At 36.6% G+C, this 21,396-nt stretch overlaps 1 long non-coding RNA gene across 1 annotated transcript in view; it reads right to left on the bottom strand.

The window, feature by feature from the left end:
- Window positions 1-21,396, bottom strand: part of LOC107507991 — a 112,598-nt gene that overhangs the window by 57,321 nt on the left and 33,881 nt on the right. Inside the window, exons 4-5 of the long non-coding RNA XR_004953922.1 lie at window positions 20,120-20,257; window positions 10,599-10,648 (exon numbers count right to left, since the gene is read on the bottom strand). This is a non-coding gene — a long non-coding RNA (uncharacterized LOC107507991). The remainder of the gene's footprint in view (window positions 1-10,598; window positions 10,649-20,119; window positions 20,258-21,396) is intronic.

The following is a 21,396-nucleotide window of genomic DNA, read 5'->3' as shown; positions in this document are numbered from 1 at the left end:
GAAAGAATGCGTGCTTTCCAAATCCAAGATTTCTAAAATCTTGTTTAAAAATATATAATCCCCAACGGGATACATTTATCTTTTTATCTACCTGCTTGCTTGGTCCCTGTTAAGTGTTAGTCTGTGACCTCGACAGAGAGAAAATCTAATTTAAAAAATAGATTCTGGCAAAGACATAAGAAACTGGCGGGAGGACTGTCAACCTAAAGGCAAAAGAGTAACATTTAATCATCGATGAACTCCTGAAGCCACCCCCATTTTATACATACTCATCTTCTCTTATCTACCATTATTCTATTATCATAATTTTAATGTTTTTAAGCAAAGCACATAATTGGCTCCAATCACAGCTCTCTTTTAACCCTATCGAATCTTTTAACCCTATTTCGATATCTTTTTCTCTATCCTACCTTCTAGTCTTACTGGTGCTTTCATCCTTTACCTATTTCCTTTTTACCAACTTTCATTTATTTTTAAAATGAGGATAGACAAAGAAATCGTACGGAAAGAAAATGAAAAGTGATGCTATACAATGGTCACGTCTACTGCAATTTGGAATGTGCAGTTACGGCTTCCTTTTAGACATCTCACACGCAAAGAAATTCTGAGTAAATACATGGAAGGATCCAAGAGAGAAAATGAACCCCAAAATATGACATAGGGCAATCCATGCTAAACTTTATGCTATAAAGCAAACAGTTGTTTTCAACCTTTTAAAAATAATATAGATTCGCCACATTTGGATGGAATAGCATATCTAAATTTAAAATGTAAAGTGAAAATAAAATAAACTGGGAGAATCAACACATGTTAGGAAAAGTATAAATGCAGCTTGAACTAATAAGGATTTGGATCTATTTAGTTATGCCAAATTGAAATGCATCTACAAAGCGAACTCTGGTTTTCTGAGACTATGGTTTAGGAGCATTGAATGTTTCAACAGATCTCACACTTTAATCACTTTACATCAAGCTCTTGTGGCTAATGCTCTCATACACACACACACACACACACACACATAAAAGACTGATGTTAGGAATAGTGGATATATATTTAAATTTTTAAACCAAATTTTAAATTGTAAAAAAGTAGTTTTTCTATGTTTTCTGTAATTTCTATTGTTTTTGTTGTTGTTGATCTCTCTACATCATAAAAAATTCAATGCATTTCATTTGTACAATCTGTTGCCAGTTTAAAGCATAAAAGCACCTGATTATCAGATCAAGAGTACAGCCTGAGGTCACCAAAATCTTGTTTAAAAAGCATATATTATCTTAAGAGTGACGGAATTTGCTTTTATGCACATCACAACCGGTGACACGCTCACCTTTCTGGTGGCATGTGTATGTTTAGGGTGGAAAGTCCTCTGCAACAGGTCATTTCCTGTAACGATCACTTGTATTTTGGTTTAGTCAGAGCACTAACATTTGTTTCACAGACCTTTTCTTTTACCAGCTCAACTTCAAGCTGAATGTGTTTCTTTCAGAAAATGCTAAATTTCCTCAGAGACCGGTGGTTACATACAGGATTGTTCCTGCAGACAGAATGATGTGTGGTGTGATTCTTCCATACCACGTCACGGCGCTGCCCAAGCAAGCCAGCACTCATTGTTGTCCCCAGAAAACCACAATGACTGGAAGCATTGCCTTTGTGGCTGTGCCAGAATGAGTTCCTGTTATCAGTTCAGGCCTCAGATATTCATTCATGAGCCATGAATCTAAGCTTCGCTATAATGTGATGACTACAAGAAGAAAGGAAGTGTCTCTAAATGAATGTCGCCCTGAGCTTATATGCAAACATTTCTCTGGTTATCGGAGCTTGGTATCCACACTGGGATAACTTCTCATACCTCTAATATTACACGAGCATTCACTGAAAGGTTGATAAATTTAAAAGATGCCATCTCCTACTCTTAGTCTTTTGCCGGCCTCCCCAAAATTGCCATGCTATATTATATAATACTTCCTTAGCCAGATTCCAGGAATTCTATAGGCTGTAATTTAATCCTAGGAAAACCGAAGGATATTAAATGATCTAAACTGTCTTAGCCAGAAATCTCTGATTTGGCTGCCCTTTGAAGTTTGTATCTGAAACTTTTTGATGTCTTAATATTGTTTTAGAAATTAGGGGGGGAGAGTTGACTTTGTAAATCATTTTAGGATTGCAAAAATGACATTATGATGATGAATGGCACAAGGCTTTAAAAAAGTTTCTCTGAATATTAAATTAATCACCAACCAAGGCTGTCTAACATTAGCTCCTGATAACTTAGAGATCCTGTGGCATTCCAGATGCTCTGTGAAACAGAAATATTCTGTCTTTATTATGAGCACCTTTCCACATCTGCAATTCTGTTATACAATAAAGTCTTGTTCTTTTGTTGCAAGATTGCCCTGGATCATTTTTTTATTATTAATTTAAACCATGTGGGTAAAGGGTAATCCAGTAAGCCATAGGATTTCAGATCAGAGCTTTCATACAATCACATGTAACATCAAACATCTGGATATTTAGATGAATAGGGATGGGGGAAAATTAACAAGACCTAAAACATAGTCTGAATGGATTTTAATTCTACGTAATTTTCTCCATTTTGAATACAACATTTTAACATACCTTCTTTACAAAATAACCAGCTTATACTCAAAATAAAATACTCAACTGCATCACTCAGAAACACATGTATACTGACCAAACAGCTTTCAGTAAAAAAGACCTTAAAGCTACTACCATAAGTTTCTTGAGTAACCTAGTATCACTTTTATTATACCTAAAAGCAAGTTTAATTATCCCCTTAAAGAGGACATGATCTACCAGTTTTCTTGAAGCACTAAGTCATGTAGTTGTCTATTTACCATAAAAGCTGAGCTGTCCCAGAAACATTTTGCCTGTAAGGTACATTACTCAATCAAACACAACAATTAATAGTTGCCTTCCTCTGTTTTTGCCAATCCTTGCACTTTTCCTAACCCCGCTTCAATAAAAATTTTGAGGAAAAAAGAAATCATGATGGTATGTAACTGAAAAATTGGCTTGTTTAAAATTTTAACATTTTTCAAAAGTTCCTGAAACTTGAAGACAGTAACATAAGGGAAATGTTTAAGTATTTTGCTAATAAATAATTCTCTCTTGAGTTTTAGAAATGTGTTAAAGCAGAAAAGTACACAGAAACCTAAGAAGCAACACTAGTCATTTGCACTAAATAGGCTACATTAATATTAGAATTAAAATGATATTGATAATAGTAAAAAAAAAAAAAATCCCATTCAATATCAAAAAGGGAGGCAACAATAGGTCCATCTAAAAAAAACATTATGGTTGACCCCCAAAATCGCATAGTTTCTACTGCAGTCCAACTCAATTTATTTCCAATGCATGATGCAGATACCAAAGCAGCTATTCTTGAAGGTTTGTCTGAATGGATGTTATTTGCATTCTGTAATCCAGATGCTGTGTATTTTACTGCAGATGCCAGGTGTGGACATTCAAAAGTAAAAACCTAAAGATCAAAGAAACAAAGGTTGATCCTGTTGAAATATTCAGCCACAAGTCATTCATATGACTAGAGACTTTTTGTTTCATGAGGTGTTTACATCCTTTGTTGTTAAAGCTATTTATTACCTTTGAAAACAGTTCACCTTCCTTTTTGGAATACTATAGAGTGTGATATAGTCTTAATGTGTGTTAAGGGAACATCCATGCTTGCAATGGAAATCAGCACCACTATTACTGCAAAAACAAATTCAATCTTTTGAGTTAAAAAGTAAAAAGAGCTCAATGTTTTATTTAACAAAGAAGTAGCCCAGGATCCTAAATAATATATGATATAAATTAGGTAAATATAGAAAAAAAATGCAAAAGTAAATGGGAAGAATGAAAAGTTCTAAAACTCAACTAGTTCCAAAAGTTAGTTGGACAAGGGAGAGCTGAAACCACAGGTCATAATTTCCATGGCTGTATTCTCTTTTTCTTCTGAACAGACCTCAAAGGAGTTGACCCTCTGATTTTGACCCTTTATTCGTTAATTCAACAAATATTTACTGAGCACCTTTTATTCGCCAAGTGATGTCCGCACCAGTGAAAACAAAGCAGTCCCCTCCTTCAAGGAGCTTATAATCTATTGGAAGAGACAGACAAATACACGAAATTTTCTCAGGAGTGGAGTAGATGTTAAATTAAGCAAAATTCAGGTTAGCCACAGAAATATTAAGGAAGGAGATACCTAACTGTTGATATCTGAGTGGACTCCCAGAGTGATTTCAACTCTGAGACCAGAAAAACAAACATTAGGCATTAGACAGAGAACCAGAGTGAGTGATCTAGGCAGAAGGTAAAAATGTGTGACTTTCAAGAGGTGACAAAGTAAAGCAAGTTTATGTAAGCACACACAGAAAACAAGGACTCCAACACAAGCAATGGGGACAGTTAACATACAAGACGTTAAAAAAACAAAAAACAAAAAAAACTCTAGATCATGAAGAATTTTATATCTCATCTCCACTACCCCAGGAAAGGAATGTCATCTCAGCTCAACCTGCACTATTCATTAATCGGTTCAATCCTAGGCAAGAAAGTTTTTAAGTATCATCTGAGGCCTGTGGGGAACTGCAAAGTCCTCCACTCCCTGTCCAGACTGCAAGGCATACAATCCTCCAAAATGTAGACTTAATCTATTTAAAATGAAAGAAAGATACAGGGAACACTTTACCCTGGCATCCAAATATTTACTACTTACTCAAGAAAATATATATATTTTTAAATATTTAGGAGAATTGCAAATAGCAATGAGGAAGGACTGGAATTCCACCGGACTCTTCACTTGAAAATGAAGAAACTATGGACTTAATCTCTTTCTAAACAATCTCTTGCTCTAGCCTTTTATTTCTATAGTTATTATTTATATTGTGATAATACTAATATTAATAGTAATAATAAACTTTGTTGAGCATCTACTATCTCCCAGGCACTCTCCTGAATTTCCCATGAATTCCCCCATTTGTCCTTCACAATTAAGACTTATAAACTGATTAAAGTCATTATCTTCATTCTAAAGATTAAGATATTGAGGGTCAGGGATCTAGGTAGATCACACATCTGATAAGTACAGACTCAAGACTAAAAGATAAAGCATTTGAAAATATACAAATAGGCAACGGAAATTTTTCAAATATTCTGATAATACACACACGGTCCTAAATAGAGAAATGAATAAAGAGTCATCTCACAAAACAAAACTTCCCAAATCTATGCAATTCCACAGAAAAATGCTGAATTTTCCCTAGGGGCAGGAGGTTTGGAGGGGATGATGAAAGAATTCCTGAGAGATATACTTTTTAACACTATATGAAATGAATAATTTTCAAGCTCATCAAATTTATCTGCAACTGCAAACACATTTGTCTTCTTTCTGGTCTTTGCACAATAGATCACTATAACATAAATTTCAAATTCGGTCCAATGCTTAAACATTCAGAAACTACTCATCGTCTCTTGCTTCTTGTCCTAGTTACCATAGATAGAAATTACGTATTTTAGTAAAAAGAGAGCACACATGATCCCACTGACCATTTTACTTTAGCACAATTACCATAATATCCCACTAGCCTGACCAACAATTTGGAGATCAGATATTCCTGTTGTCTAATGCTGCATATTAATCACACCCAAAACTTAATGGTTTAAAACAATTATTTTATGTTGTTCTGTGGGTTGACTGAGCTCAGCTGAAGTTTGGAGTCTGGAACTGCTAGGGGATAATTACACATCCATCTGGCTCTCTCCATGTGGCTAGCCTAGGCTTCTTTGTAGCATGGTTTTAGCATACTCAGTTTTCTTCCATGGATACTGGGTGCCCTCAGAATGAGCATTCCAAGGTTATAATTGGAAACTGGCTTTTTCTTAAAAGCTAGGCTTGGAAACGGATACAAGGTCACACTGTCATATTCTATTGATCAAAGTAGTCACAGAGCTCACTTAGATTCCAGAGGTGGGCAGGAGATCTCATGGGAGAAAGGTCAAATAACCTGTAACCACCTTTAATATATATTCTAAGCTCCTGGCTGTAAATAAAGCCTTAATAGCAAATCTTATTTTGAAAAAAATTGTTTTCATTTACCAAATTTCTAAAAGAAGTAAAAAAGTAGTGAAATTTAATATGCTTAATCATTATTCATAGAAAGGAAGTAATTTATATTCTATTAGAATTTTAAGTTTTAATTAGCCTAAAACTAGTATATAATGTGGACTAGTGGTCCAAATGTACTCATTTATGTTAGCCACTAGTCTGAAAATTTGATGGATGGTGTTATTTATAAATAACTTCAACTCAGCCCAGATAAACTGGTAAAGATGCCAACATTCGAGATTATAGGGAAGAAAATGGCAATTCTTTCATAGTACTTAAAATTATTTTTTAAAGAACTTATGATAAACTGCATAGTAAATAGTATGCTCTTTCAAATGACTTTATAATGATAGCAACAATTTTCACACACTTCCATGGGAGAATTTTTCTTTCCAGAAGTATTTTTTAATGACTATTTAAACAATACTTGATAGTCACAGAGATTAGACCACACCATAATAGCCTGATTCACTTCATTAGTAAGTCTGTGGGAAAATCGGTGGTCCCTTAATTTGGGATTAAAAGGTTTCTTCCTAGGGCCTTTAATTTAAATTCCCAAAGAGAAACATAGGATATGAGTCTTTAAAGTTACATATATGAATGAACACCATCCCAAATGCAGCATTAACAACACTGTTTTGTGCTGAATAAAATTTATGACACAGTCTACAGGGAAATTGTACAAGGATTGTTTGTGATGACAAGAACTAGATCTCTTAGTCTACCATTGAGAAAGAAAACAACGTATGTATATGCATACTATACACTACAGCATGATACACTATGATACGCATGATAACAGGGAAATTATTGAATAGATATAAAAAGTAACAGATCTTGAAAACAATGCTAAATAGAAAAAAAACGAGAAACAAAATTAGTTCTATTTATGAAACTAAATATCTATACAATACATAAGTTTTCACAAGGACAAACACAAACAGAAAGATATACCTCAAACATACCCTAAGGTTGCTCAAAAGGGTGAGGGTATAAGAGAGAAATTGCCACTAAAGTGGGATTAACTTTTTTAAAATAAACAAACAGAGCAGCTTGGCATAGACCAATGACAATGATTTGCTATAAACTGGGTATTTATGTATGACTTGGTCCTCTTTGCCAAATAAAATAAATTATGATCCAATTACCATCATCAATTATAAGTTTATAAATGACTAGATTTTACAGATTTCATTCTAAAGACTGATAAATACAACTAGTTATTGATTGACTGTCTATTGGACAAAAATCTATTAGAACATAATTTTATATAAAAATCAGTCATATTAAAATAATAATATTTAATAGGGAATCAAAAAGGCCTTCTAGAGTTCCATGATTTATTCATACCTTTCCAGTTCGAGTTAATTTAACTTGTGCTCTTTAAAGCATATTTTAAATGTTGGCCTATGTCCAAACACTTCAAGAGACTGATTGAAAAGACATATTGATTCAGAGAAGACTAAAAAGATGGTGCAGTAGAAAGTGGGCATCCATCTCCCCATCTAGACAAACAACTTCACTAGCAGAATTACTTGATACAACTATTTTGGAACTCTGAAGTCTGTTGAAGGCTTGCAGCTTCTAGGAGACAATATAGAAGAGAAGTTGTAGCTAATATAATCAATTTTAACTCTTAGGGAGGTAGCAGCTACCCATCCTTACTCCTGAGTTCCAGCAGGCAGCCATGTAGGCTTTCCAGGAACAGCTTGCATAGTTTGTAGGAGCCACAGTGGGTAAAAAGGACCGTGTCCTCCAAATATCAGGGATCTGTGCTCTCATCATTGATTGCTGCTTCTAGTCAGGGAGATGCAGACAAAAAGGTGGGTGGCCATATTTGTTGTACCTCCCCCTATTGTTGCAAGCCCCTGCCCTACAAAACTTTTAGAAGAAAACAGGAAAAGCTTCATGGCATTGCATTTGCTAATGATTTCTTGGATATGACACCAAAGACACAAGCAACAAAAGAAAAAACAGAAAAATTAAAGTTCATGAAAATTAAAAATCTATGTATAGCAAAGACACTGTTAGCAGATTAGAAAGCAAATCCACAGAATGGGATAAAGTATTTGCAAATCATATATATGATTAATATCCAGAATTTATAGAGAATTTCTAAAACTCAATAAGCCTGATTCAAAAATAGGCAAAGGACTTGAATAAACACTTCCCTAAAGAAGATATACAAATGGTCAATAAACATATAAAAAGCTTCTCAATTCACTAATCATTAGGGAAATACAAATCAAAACTACAATGAGAAAGCACCTCGCACACCTTAGGATGACAGCTATCAAAGAACAGAATATAAAAAGTGTTGACAAGGATGTAGAAAAACTGGAACCCTTGTCTGCTGTTGCAAGAAATGGTAAATAGTATAGCTGCTATGGAAAACAGTCTGTGGTTCCTCAAAAAGTATAAGATCCAGCAATTCCACTTCTGAGTATGTGCCCAAAAGAACTGAAAGCAAGGTCTTGAGAATATATTCACACATCCATGTTCATAGCTTACACATGAAAGCAACCCAAGTATACATCAATAAATGGATAAAATGCGGTATATACATATGATGGAATATTAGTCAGTCTTAAACAGGATGAAAATTCTGACACATACTACAAAGTGAGAAACTTGAGATAATTAAGTGAAATAATCCAGTCACAAAAGAAAAATACTGTATGATTCCACTTACGTGAAGTACTTAGAGTAGTCAAAATCAAAGAGACACAAAGCAGAATGGTGGCTGCCATGAACTGGAGGGAGGAGTGAATGGAAAGTTACTGTTTAATGGGCACAGATGAAAAAAGTTCTGGAGATGGATAGTGGTGACTGTTGCGCAACAATATGATTGCATTTAACACCACTTAAAACTGGTTAAGATGGTAAATGTTATGTGTATTTCACCACAATAAACAAACTTGGGATCAAAAGGGAGTAAGGCATGTAACAGTCACAGATCTATTACAATTTAGAACTAAACACATTAAACACTCATCTCTAATTCTTTGATGAAAGCCAGACCAGTTGCCTAAGAGCAATCTACCATGATTCCCAGCTCTGTCTTCCTGCCTGTTTAGACCTGAAGAACTTTCTTTGTCTGCTTCACATCTGCAGAAGCTTGAAGAGCCAGAGGCTTCTTTTCATTATAAAATGATCCTGTTCCTTAAGTTCAAGTTAGTATAATTTCTTTAAAATCCTGGTGGGTTTCTTGCTTATCAAATTATAATCCATAACACACTGCATATGAATGAGCTAAAAGCTGAATCACCAAAAAAGGAAAAACTTACATATAGCATGGTTAGACAGGTATGAGAATTTATGTTAAAACTGAAACTTTACTATCAATACCAATGTTTTCATACACTTTTCTAATATACATCTATAGGCAGAAGATTTTAATTGTTTTTGACAGCATTATGTAAACTGGCTGTAAATCTATAAAAATTTTGAAGAACGCTTTGTTGATAATCTTAGAATTAATTTTCAATTTTGCAATATCACATTCACTCTTCAGTACCTGCTATAAAAACAGACTAGAGTCTCAAAGCATAATCCACATGTTTTCAAGCTTTGTTAGTTAAGGGTGTTAGAGGAATACTGCAAGATGAAAGTCTCCTTTTCTTAATTCTGGCCGCTGAGCTTTTGGTGTTTATCCTACTCTGTCTGCATGATCACCAGCAGTATGACTGTCTGAGGAATCTGATGGTGCTCTGCCCTCACCAGATACCCAAAGTGAGTACACGGTCCCTTAGCAACCTCGCAGCCTCGCCACAGGCCCAGGGGTCACATTCCCCTTCCATAGCCCTTACAGACTATATGTGGCAGGTCTCATACCCAAAGAAGTGTCCCAGCTCTTTCAGAGCACCTCCCCTGTTCGATCACACTCCCAAGGTTTGTTTCTTGCTGCTCAGTGACTATGAACCATCTCTAGCCCAGGCAATCCAGAAAACTTCTCGGCCCTCCAGAGGGCTAAAACCACAGAGCATGTGAATCTCAGCCTTGGGATAGGGCTGCCTTCCTGGGTTACTCTGCTATGAGTTGTGTCTCTCGGCACCAGGGTACCTTTTAGAGCTTTCTTTAGAGCTAATAGTTACAATCTTTTCTTAGTTTCAAAATTTTTTATATTAAACTTCCCCTGTTTAAATGACTATGTGATTCTGTCTCCTAATTAGACGAACTATTATAGGATAGAGGTACAAAATTGTTTTAATTACATATGTGGTTTACATTATACTATTTATAGTAGTTAGTGTTGTTCTAAAGCATAGAACTAAAGAAGGCAGGGTGAGAACAAGTGGTAGAAACTCTTGCAAACAATGACTAAAATATTTTAATTATATTTAAATAAAATTAAGAATTGGAAATATTTCAAGCTTCAAGAGATAGATGAAGTGCTTAAATTGGAACTTCAAAATGATACTGAGATATGACTCTACCTAGTAAGATTTAAAGATTTTGTTGGAGAAAGTCTTACCTGAGAGGTTATTTATCCCACTGAAAGGCAGTTCAAGTCCCACACCTCAACTGAAAAGAAGAATAAAGAGAAAGAGGAAGATATCACCAAGAAGAAAAAAATAGGAATAAAACTGGCAAGCTAAGTTTTATACAAAATAGATGTTTGGAAAAGGCCAAAGTGATGTTGAAAATGACACCAATTTGTACAAATAAGCCATGGTCAAAATATGAATACCTAAAAAACATAGCTTATTAGTTTACTTCTTAGAAACTACTAGTACAAGTCTCAAGTAGCAAAAATAAGCCTAAGTTAAACCATAAAATTAAACCATAATTAACCTTATAATGTGAATTTAGGTAAGCAACAATATTCAGATATAAACAAACTATTTAGAAATTTATTATAATCCTTAAAAAAAGGACTAATTATTATAGCTTATCAAGCACTGTCCACCAAATTGTTAAAAGTTAAACAGAATCTCATTATTGACTGCTAAGAAGATAATATCTAATACTTTCTATATGAGCAACATTATAAAAATATAGATTTCACATTTGATGGGAAACATCTAATTCTACTTCTTAGTCAAGAAAGTCCTAATTAATTGTATTTTATGTGGTCTTAAAAAATGAAATTATTTGGATATTTTTCAACATAATAACTGAATAATCTTTCCTACATGAGGTAGATTAAAGACCATCATATTAATCGAAAATAATACTGACTGAATGGCAAAGGAAGGCAATTTTATGGTAATGTAAATTCCGAAGCATTCCAACTATAATTTCAGTCATGCGAGGACCAGAATATTAGGCCATCAAAAAAAATAATCCATGCAAAAACTGCTGATTCCACGTTTTTTGGACTGAATATAGCCCTAAAAATATGTTTAAGAAAGTTTGTTTAGTATTATATAACTATGTGGGTTATGTGGTTTTCATATTTTTTAGTCTATTTACTAAAACCATTGGTCCTACATTTAATTGCTTACCACATAGAGAGGCTTTCCAAGCTTCCAAAATAATAGAATCACATTAAATTTCATCAAAGTGTAGGATGACAATTGTGTTAGGTTACATACTGATGATAAAAGGAATCAAAAGACATTTTTAAAAGTATGATCAGTCTGTGTGATCCACTAAAAAGCTAATTTAAAGTTATGAAGTCCTTTTCCAGAATTACTAAAATCAATGAAAATAATTATAAATTGGATTCCACACACTCTACCTGTATTGTTATATAGGTAATATAAAAAATAGTGTACAAAGCAATTTCACTCAATTGCCAGTGGCACAAAACTGGGAGACTGAATTCAAGAAATGCATAATTGGACCGTGAACCAGAATTCTAAGCTGATAACAACTTTTAAGGTTTTGGGAATTCCCAGACCTATACCTCAAGAACCCAGATCTGTTTTCAAGCCACTAGAAGCCGCATTCTTCAAATCCCTTGGTTTGTGATTCTCATTCTTGGCTGTGCACCACATTCTACTAAGTAACTGCACCTCTCAGCAACTCAAGAAAGCTAGAAAAGTAGCTCAAGGGAAGCATTGCCTATTAGAGACATATGCTTTCTCTTACCCTCCACTTCCCCCGCCAAAGCAGCTTTATTTAAATATGTAATTGACACATCACAAGCTGCAGTTATTTAAATGTAATTTGAGAAATTCTGACAGGTATACATCTGTAAAACTATAACTACAATCAAAATAATGAGTGTATCTATCACCACCAAGTTTCCTCAAGTCCTTTTGTAATTCCTCCCGCCTAACCACATCCCCTCATTTACTGGCAACCACAGATCTGCTTCTGGTTATTACAGATTAGTTCGCATTTTCTAGAATTTTATGTAAATGGAATCCCTTTTGTTCTGTCTTCTTTAACTGGGCATAATCATTAAGATTTATCCATGCTGTAGTGTGTACCAATAGTTCGTTCCTTTTTAATACTGAGTACTATTCCATTGTTTAGATACACCTCTGCTCATTTATTCATTTATCTGTGTATGGACTTTTAAATTGTTTCCAGTTTGGGACCATGAAAGTAAAGCTGCTATGAACATTCATGTATAACATGTATGCTTTCATTTCTCTTGGGTAAATACCTAAGAGTAATTGGCCACATCATATGTTAAGAGTATGCTTAACTTTCTTAAAAGCTCCTGAATTGCTTTTCAAAGTAAATTCCAACTAGCAGAGTATAAACATTCCAGTTTCTCCGCATACTCATCAAAAAGACTAGTATTGTTGGTCTTTTTAATTTATCCATTCTGATAGCATGCAGTAGTATCGTATTGTGGTTTTTAATGTGTATTTCCCTATTGACGAATGGGATTGAGCCTCTTTTCATGGGTTTATTGTCATGAATATATTTTCTTTGATAAAGTTTTTGTCCAAAACTTTGCCCAGCTTTTTATTGAGTGGTTTGTTTTATTACAATCAAGTTTCAGAAGTATTTTTTAATATATTCTAAATACACTTTCTATGTGATCAGATATGCAACTTGCAATTAGTTTCACCTAGTCTATGACTTGTCTTTTCTTTCTTTTAACAGTGTCTTCTGATGATCGAGATTTAATTTTGATGATGTTCAGATTATCAATTTGCTATTTTTAGTTTTTTAAGTTATATCTCAGAAATCTTTGCATAACTCAAAATCACAAAGATGTTCTCTTATTTTTTATAGAAGACTTATAGTTTTAGGTTTTATATTTAAGCCTCAGATTCATTTTGAGAAACATCTGATTTTGTCTCAATATACATAAAATTAAATTTACTGATATGGTTTCAACCGAAGAAATGCATGGCAATTTGTTAGGTGCCCAAAGTTACAGGTTGTGTGACATAGAAAGATTCTGAGGATTGTTTGAAAATCTTAACACACAAGTTGTTCTTGACATATTTTATCCATTTTTTTCTTTGTTTCACACAGCAGGGTCAATTCAGTCCTTATAGCTCCACCTTGCCCAAAAGTGGAAACTCGCTATTATTTTTTAAAGGAGCAGTAACTACCCAATCTCTGTATTTTTTGTCTACCTGGGGAACTGGGGGTGAAAAAACAAGAAGGATGTGGTACCACAGGTATGAAGCATGCCCCACGTCAGAAGGCCCAGAGAGTAACTAGGGCCTATCCCTGGAATTCAAGGAGCCCAAGCATGTCTAGAACAGAGAGAAAAGGTGAGAGATGAGTCTGGAAAGGTTGACAGAGATCGGATTACTGAAGATCTCGAAATCATGAATTTCTAATTCCATCCTAAGAATGACTGAAATCACTGAGAGGCTGTAAGCAGAATAGTTGTGACTAGATTTGTACTTTTAAAAAAATAGCTTTTAGCTGCAGATTAAAAAAATGCATTACAATAGGGTAAGATATTAAAAGAACAGTTAGGAAATGTGAAACGTTTGGGGCAGATGCATGACATAATGCAAGTCAGAGGTGTAGGATGAGAGGTTTAGGGTGTACCATGACCAAAGGCAAATAACCAGGAACAAGAAAGCATACTCCTGACATGGTTGAGAGAGAATGCGAGGTTTAATGGTGGGTTAGAAGATACGGGGAGTTTGGAGGGTCTTTAATAGTACTCAAAGGATTTCATGTTATATGAATAACAACACTGAATATTGAACAAATTGAAAGTTTTATGTGGCGGAATGTCAGAGAAGTTCTTTAGGTTAAAAATAATATGGTCCATGGATTTAAATAAATAAAGATGAGTGTCCAGGACAGTTGAAGATAATTGCAGATATTGAATCAAAGCAATACAAAATTGTGGTAATTTGCGAAAATAGGGATTAAAATTAGAACAGAAACCTCTATCTAGTTTTAAAGCTTCACAATATATTCGGTCACTCATTAGAACAACCTCAGTTCTCAGTTCTGCCTTTTTTGTAGATGATTGTTTGTTATAAACCTATTGTTTAGCCCTGAAAATGTTTCACAGGCTAATAGCTCAAAACAAATATTCTAGTTGTGTTATTATTGACTGTAAATATGGCTCATCTTTCTTCTTGTTGGAAGTGTTGACTGAACAAATTTTATAGGACTCTAACTGATTAAACCACATACCATGCGGTCAGAAAGAAAACAAAGCCAAAATAAGATTCCACAATTCAAGCAACATGGCTTTTCTACTCCATAAATTTCAACTGTAACTGCACTTAGAATCACTTGGGGAATTCAGTTTAACTGTTGATTCAATTTTTCTGTAATATTAATCCACTATCAATAGTTTTCAATTCACAGGTAATTCTAACATGCAGCCAGGACTGAGAACCTCTTTAGACTTAACCCATGAACCAAAATCTTTCACGCACATAAAACTATCCCAGACAGAGAAACCTTTGTCTACCAGATATTCTGATACCAAAATCTAGGATGGGTCCAAAAATCAGCCCTTTAGCTAGAAGATCATTCTGAAATAGGTGAAACAGATCAAATGAGAATCACTGTCCTACATTCAAAAGCAAGCTTCGTGTTTTTCCAATCTCTGTTTATTAAGGCCTGTCTAAAGTACACACCCCCAATTACAAGGAAAAAGAAACCCAGAGAGACAGAAAGTGAAATCAGAGAGCAGGTGGATATGTGAGGGTCCCAGCACTCTCATAACTTCCAATAAGAAAAGATGGAAATACCTAGATAAGCAGAAGCTCCACCTGTGCAAGCTCTAGTGCTAGGACTGCAATCCAATAAAAGTCCTAGAATCTACACCAGAATGTCTCCTCCTTGGGAATGAAACAAGAGGAAGGCTATGGAGAGGCCTTGTGTCCTTCCTAAAGGCCAGTGTTTTCTTTGAAATTACTGTTACTACAAAAAGCCTCAGATAATTTTTTCGCAACTGTAGTAACACACTATGAACTTTAATTCTTTATAACTTTAAATAAACTTAGATCCTAAAGATGGCATATTTTAGGATGTAAATGTTAAACTTCATCCCACAATGAGTCCTGGATTCTTCAAAGTCAACCTGCTCTTCTTAGAGAACCCTGAAATGGAACATTCCAGGCCAACGTGTTACTGAGGTAATATAACTAATCCACTGCTTGACTTAAGTATTAACCATAGCCATATCCTATCGGAAAAAGAATTTCTCCCTCTGGTATTTACGACGAAAAGTAAAACCGATCATTTAAATGCAAGAAAATATCCTATCTGGACTGAGACATACTAAGAGAAATACTTGGTCTGGAACAGATGCATATCATGGATTAGGAGAAGGGAGACAGGTAAGCAATAAAGAAAGAGCACACGCACAGGGCCTAATACATAGACCACGCACTGGCTACCTGCGGAGGTGCGCTCCCCACAGTCACTGAGATGTTAGTCCCTGTCCATCTCCTTCCAGAAGGTGATGACACCGACCACCACCACCACCATCACCGCCAGCGAGGCTGGCCTGAGCCTCCCGCTGCACTGCCCCTGGAAGTGGCCCTCAGCCCTCGGGTGCGGTGCTTAGCCTAGGTGCACGACGTAGACCTCTGCCTAGTGTGGTCAAGGCCCTGACTATGGCGCCAGCATCTGCGTCCCCAGGCAGTCCAATGACAGCAGTCCCCGGTCGCGTGAGCGGGAAGGAGACCTCTGGGAGAGGGGAGCTGGCGGGAAAAACACCCGCCATGGCGGTCAGCCTCAGACCCCCTCCCTGCCACCCAGTGCACAGTGGACTCGGCCGAAGACACAAAGGACATACAGTCCCTCGCCGCGACCTACCTGATGACCAACTCGAGTTCCCCACGCCCCTGCTACCTACCCGGCCCAGCACCTGCATGGTAGACACCGAGATGCCGCCCCGCCACGCCCGGAGCAGGCTCAGCTAACGAGGCCCCTGCCGTACCCATGAGTCCCTGACCCGTCTCAGTCCTGGCACTACAGCCCTCAAAGCCATGCCCATGACCTCAGCCCAAACCATGGGCTGGCCTGTGGCGACCCGGTCAGTGAGCCACTCGGCGCCCTAGAACGAGCCTAGTGACAAAGGAATTAGGGCGCCCCTGTCTTCCATCCTCAAGATGGGCATTAGAGGCCCATCCAGGTCAGCTGGCAGCCAGCCTGAAGGATCTGTGGCCCGCGCTGTGCCCCAACTCCCTAGACCTGGCCTACCTGTCCGGCAGGAGCAGCACCGGGTGGACTAGGAGCTCTTCCCGCGATGCGCGTTCTGCTCAGTCATCAGCGAAACAGAGCATGCGCGGGCCTACCTACTCCAGCTGCAGGTCTGCAAATAGCCTTGGGGCCGCGACCTCCAGGTGTCCCTTTTTAATGTTAATATTATAGTACCAGTCTTGGAGAGCCCACAGCCTCGTAGTAAGGGAGATTATTACGAGATCTGAGAGTCAATGAATAAAAGTATATTAAGAGGAGAGCAAAACGGGGAAGGAGAACAGGTACAGTATGGATCCTGAAAAAGTAATGAATGCCTCGGGGGCCCGCTCCATTATAATATTGCTATGTTTGGGATGTTTCTGCTCAGATGAAAGAAAGCAAATTGACAACGGCTAACAACATTATGGTATTGTTTTCAGTGTTGTTTACTTTATTAATTCCAAAGGCAGCACTGAACCAGCTCATACATTCCCTGCACAGTTTTTGGTTTCCATAGCCGCCGAGTTAAAACCTGATATCCAAACAAGGTCAAAGTCACCAGACTGTGAGCTAGAGTTAGAACAACAACAAAAATCTTGCAAGTCTTGTTTTACCTATTAAGTACAGACCACTTGTCAGAAACTTTAAAAACCACTCGACCCTCTTTTTTTTTTCCTCTAGAATCTTAAATTTTAAATATACTGTCTAATCATCTCTGCTATCTTTAATATGTTTAGTGTATTATCATTTACCTGGTAATGAACTGAAAGAAATTTTTCATATTCTTCCTAGTGGATTGGGACCAAAGAAAACCAGTCTGGAGATAACAGTCACTTCAAAGTCAACTGATTAAATCCATGGTACATAATTGTAAATGCAGGTAGCAGTAACAAAGACTAGGTTTCGAAGCCTGGAGAGATGGAAAGATAAACTGAGACTGCATAGCTTTGTGGGATAAAATATAAAGAGACTTGAGAATATTTCTGTTGGTCTAGCCACTGGAGGGTATGGCAACTTACTTTTAAAGGTGCTTTAAGGTAACGGCACGTGGGAGAACCATTGTGGCTCAAAAAGACAGAGGCAGGGTAGATTCAAATTTAGATTTGAGAATTATGTGAAATCCTGAGGGAGTGTATTGATAGAGGTCAGGGAAGAGGATAACAAAAGTGTGTAAGAAACCACTTTGCCAAATAAGATGACTGATATGACATTATTGCCACTTGGATGAGATGAGAGGAAATTGATTTTAAAAATTAGAAGTTCTGTTGGCATACGACAACACTTGAGAGAGTACTCTGGCGGTCATCATCTTTCAGGACCCACAGACATAATGACAGTAATGGCTTTCTCCATCCATGATACTAGCCAATATGGAGATTCTGTAATCCTCAAATGATAGCTATAAGGAACCACAAAGAGGCTAAAGACCATGGCAGGAGAACTAAGAAACCCTGCCCAATGTACGTTGGTGAGTCAAGAAGCAGAAAAATGGTCAGGAAGTCTTTCACTTCAAAGTTGTTAGTTCTGATACAGCCAGCATTTTTAAGCTTAAGTAAATCACTTAAATTTAGAAGATAATATAGACTATAGAACATAAATAAATCTAAATGATACCCTTGGTATCCTTACTTAAACTTATTTAATGAAAATACCTAGTGAACCCAATACAATATACTTCATTGAAGAAAAATAGAATAAAAAGCTTCCAAACAAAATACAAATAATAATGAAGGTATAAATTTCATAGAAAAACTTTGAAAATTATTGAAGAAATATAGTGTTGGACTCTGCTAGGTGCTAGTATCAGAAAGATTAAAACTTGAGCTAGTAGGAAGCATTGTAACTTCATAATCAAACCCCTGGACTCTAACTTACATTTGAATCCTGATGTGAGCACTTACACATTTGTGAACTTTATCATTTTGAGACTCATTTGGAAAAGAGGAAAATGAGAGAATCTTCTGCATAAGGTTGTGGTATTAAATGAAATATGTATAGCACTTAATACATACAAGTATGCAATAACATTTTTGTTATTATTATTGTTTATTATTATTATTATTATTAATTATTATTATTATACTGTCCTGAAGGAGCTCACAGTCTAAAGTGAAAGGAAATAATTATTATGCATAATTCTGATTACAACTTTAAAAATCTATTTATTTAATGACTACATCTTGGAAGATACTATTCAAGGCACTATGGATTCAGCTGAGAATTATAAAGATAAAATCCTGCCTTCATGGAGTGGGTCATTTTGGGTCCCTCAAGAAGCAGACACTGAGACCCAGTTAGGAATAAAAGAGGTTGATGTCTGCGTGTAGGGTGGAAGAGTGTGGTGTAATACCTATGAAAGGTATAGAGGGAGGAAGCAGAACTGGGCTAGAAAGCTTTCTGCTGTGACACAGATATAACTGTGAAAGGAAAGCGAAGAAACAAAACTAGGCAGAGAAAGCATTGGACTGTGATGCAGATGCAACAGTGTCTCCGCCCACACAATGGGGAATAACAGTGCAAAAGGGAGACTGTCAACTAATTGTACTCCTCCAGGTGAAAAAGTTCTTTCTAAAAAGGAGATCTGGCAGTACACCTTTATAGATGCCACAGTTTACTCTTTGTGCATATGGATTCGCCTCTCCATACAGGTGTTGAGTGGTGATTCCTCCAGAGTGCTACATAGCCTCTTCTTGAGCAGAAATTTAGAAGAGAGAGATTAATGGAACCAACTTATAGCTCTATCATTGCAGTTCTTCTTATGATTGTAACTGGTACTCTTTTCGTCCTTTTCCACCTCCATTCTAAAATCCTCCCTCCCTCAGCTATCAGCTCTGCTGATCTTGGAGATTTATCTAATGATGTAACTCAAATCTTCTTTCCAGGAGTCTTTATCTGGCAACCATATCCTCCTTACTCATAATTAGACAAAGAAATGCCAAGAGGTGCCAAAGTAGATCACCTGAATCCACACATTTTCCTCCTGTTCATCAGAGGATGGTGACTCCTCTTATCTGCTGATCCCTGAGGGCTCCATAGTGTCCACATGGCACCAAACCTTGTAATTCAACAATACCTATGCTGTCTTTGGAGCTCAACAGTTCTAAGTTTTGAGTCTTAAATTTGGTTTCTAGATTTTTCTACTCTTCCACTGATGGAGTTTAGAACTTCTTGCCTTCACACATCATTTTAAATTATTTTTAAACTAATTGAAATTTTTAAAATATTCTTTCTTCACTACAACACCATTGTAACTTATTAACAGCTAGTCATTATCTTTAAATGCATTGCATCCTTCATACTTTCAAAAGCCTACATCATTATACCATCCAGGATAATCCTGTTCACTAGAACATCATCCTTAGTCACCAGCAGTAAAAGTTTTAGCAAATGGACCACCACTTTGTACCAGGAACTATCTGTGTCCCACATACCACCCAAGATGGCAAGTCACCCAATTCCAAACCAACTTACCACTTGTTTAGAATACTTCTAGTAGAAACTAAGTAACTTCAGACTCTCCAGAAAGGAGATACTGATATCAGGTTAGAAGTGGAAGATGGTGGTTTGTTGTAGTTGTATTTGTTTCTTGGGCAAGGAGGATGGTAACTCCTATGAAAGATAAAGGGGAAAAAAAAACAGAATTGAGCTGGGAAGAGCTTGAGCCATAATACTGATCTGACATCTATAAAAAAAAGAAGAAGAAAGAGAGGAAGAGTGAGGACTGCAAAGGAAGAACCTTGAACTATGATACAGAGCTGAATAAAAGCTCAGCAAGCGTAATACAGAGTTATGGAGCAAATAGTATCTATTGAGAAGTCCCACATTGGGTAGAAATGGCCAGACCCTAGAATTTCTTTTGTGCTAGGGCTGACCAGAAAGAGTATGAGCTCAGCTTAAATGCTGCGGGGTATCCCTAAGGCACTGCAGTGGGAGCCTGTTGGCTAACTTCAATCTTTACAATTGAAAGAGAAATCCAAGCACTGCACTTCCATAGTTACCCCTTGAAGTTCATATCGTAATGAGGGAAACTGAAAGTAAACAAGTGAAGAAGTAAATATATACCATGTCAGGTGCTTTGCATATGATGTAGGGAGATAAAGTGAAGTAAGAGGGTTAGGAGTACAGGACAGAGAAGGGTTGGTACCAGTTTATGTAGGGTGCTCAGGGAGTACTTCTCTGATAAGCTGGCATTATCCAGGGACCTGAAGGAAGAGATGGAATAAGCTATGTGAATATCTGAGAAAAGAGTATTGCGATCGGTGGCAATAGAAAAACAAATACCCTGAGGCAGATAATGTGTCTACATGTTTGAGGAGCAGCAAAGAAACCAGCATAGCCAAAGCAGAGTGAAGAAGGAGGAAAATAATAAGAGATGAGTTCTCATAGGTATTGGGGTGGGAAAATATTGCATCATGTAAAACAGTGCCTTTTAAGACATAATGATGACTTTTACCCTGAGAGAGATAGAAACATACTCAGGGTCTCTACTTGACTGTCTAATAAATATATTAAAGATATTCATGTTCCCCCAAATCTGCTTTTCCTGGGCTATCTCTCGTTTCAACTTATCACATTTTCTTTCCAGTTGCTCAGACCAAAATCTTGGGATCACCCTTGATTTATTTCTCACTCTTCCCCCAAACCATGAGCACATCTTGTTGAATTTTTTTTCACAATATATTCCCAATATAACCACCATACCACAGAGCAACCGCTACCAATCTAGTTTACTGTAAAAGCTGCTAATA

This window comes from Rousettus aegyptiacus, unplaced genomic scaffold (genome assembly GCF_014176215.1).
Source record: "Rousettus aegyptiacus isolate mRouAeg1 unplaced genomic scaffold, mRouAeg1.p scaffold_m13_p_13, whole genome shotgun sequence".
Classification (NCBI taxonomy): domain Eukaryota; kingdom Metazoa; phylum Chordata; class Mammalia; order Chiroptera; family Pteropodidae; genus Rousettus; species Rousettus aegyptiacus.
Note: the sequence above shows the minus strand (reverse complement) of the source record. Positions and strands in the feature narration are given on the sequence as shown.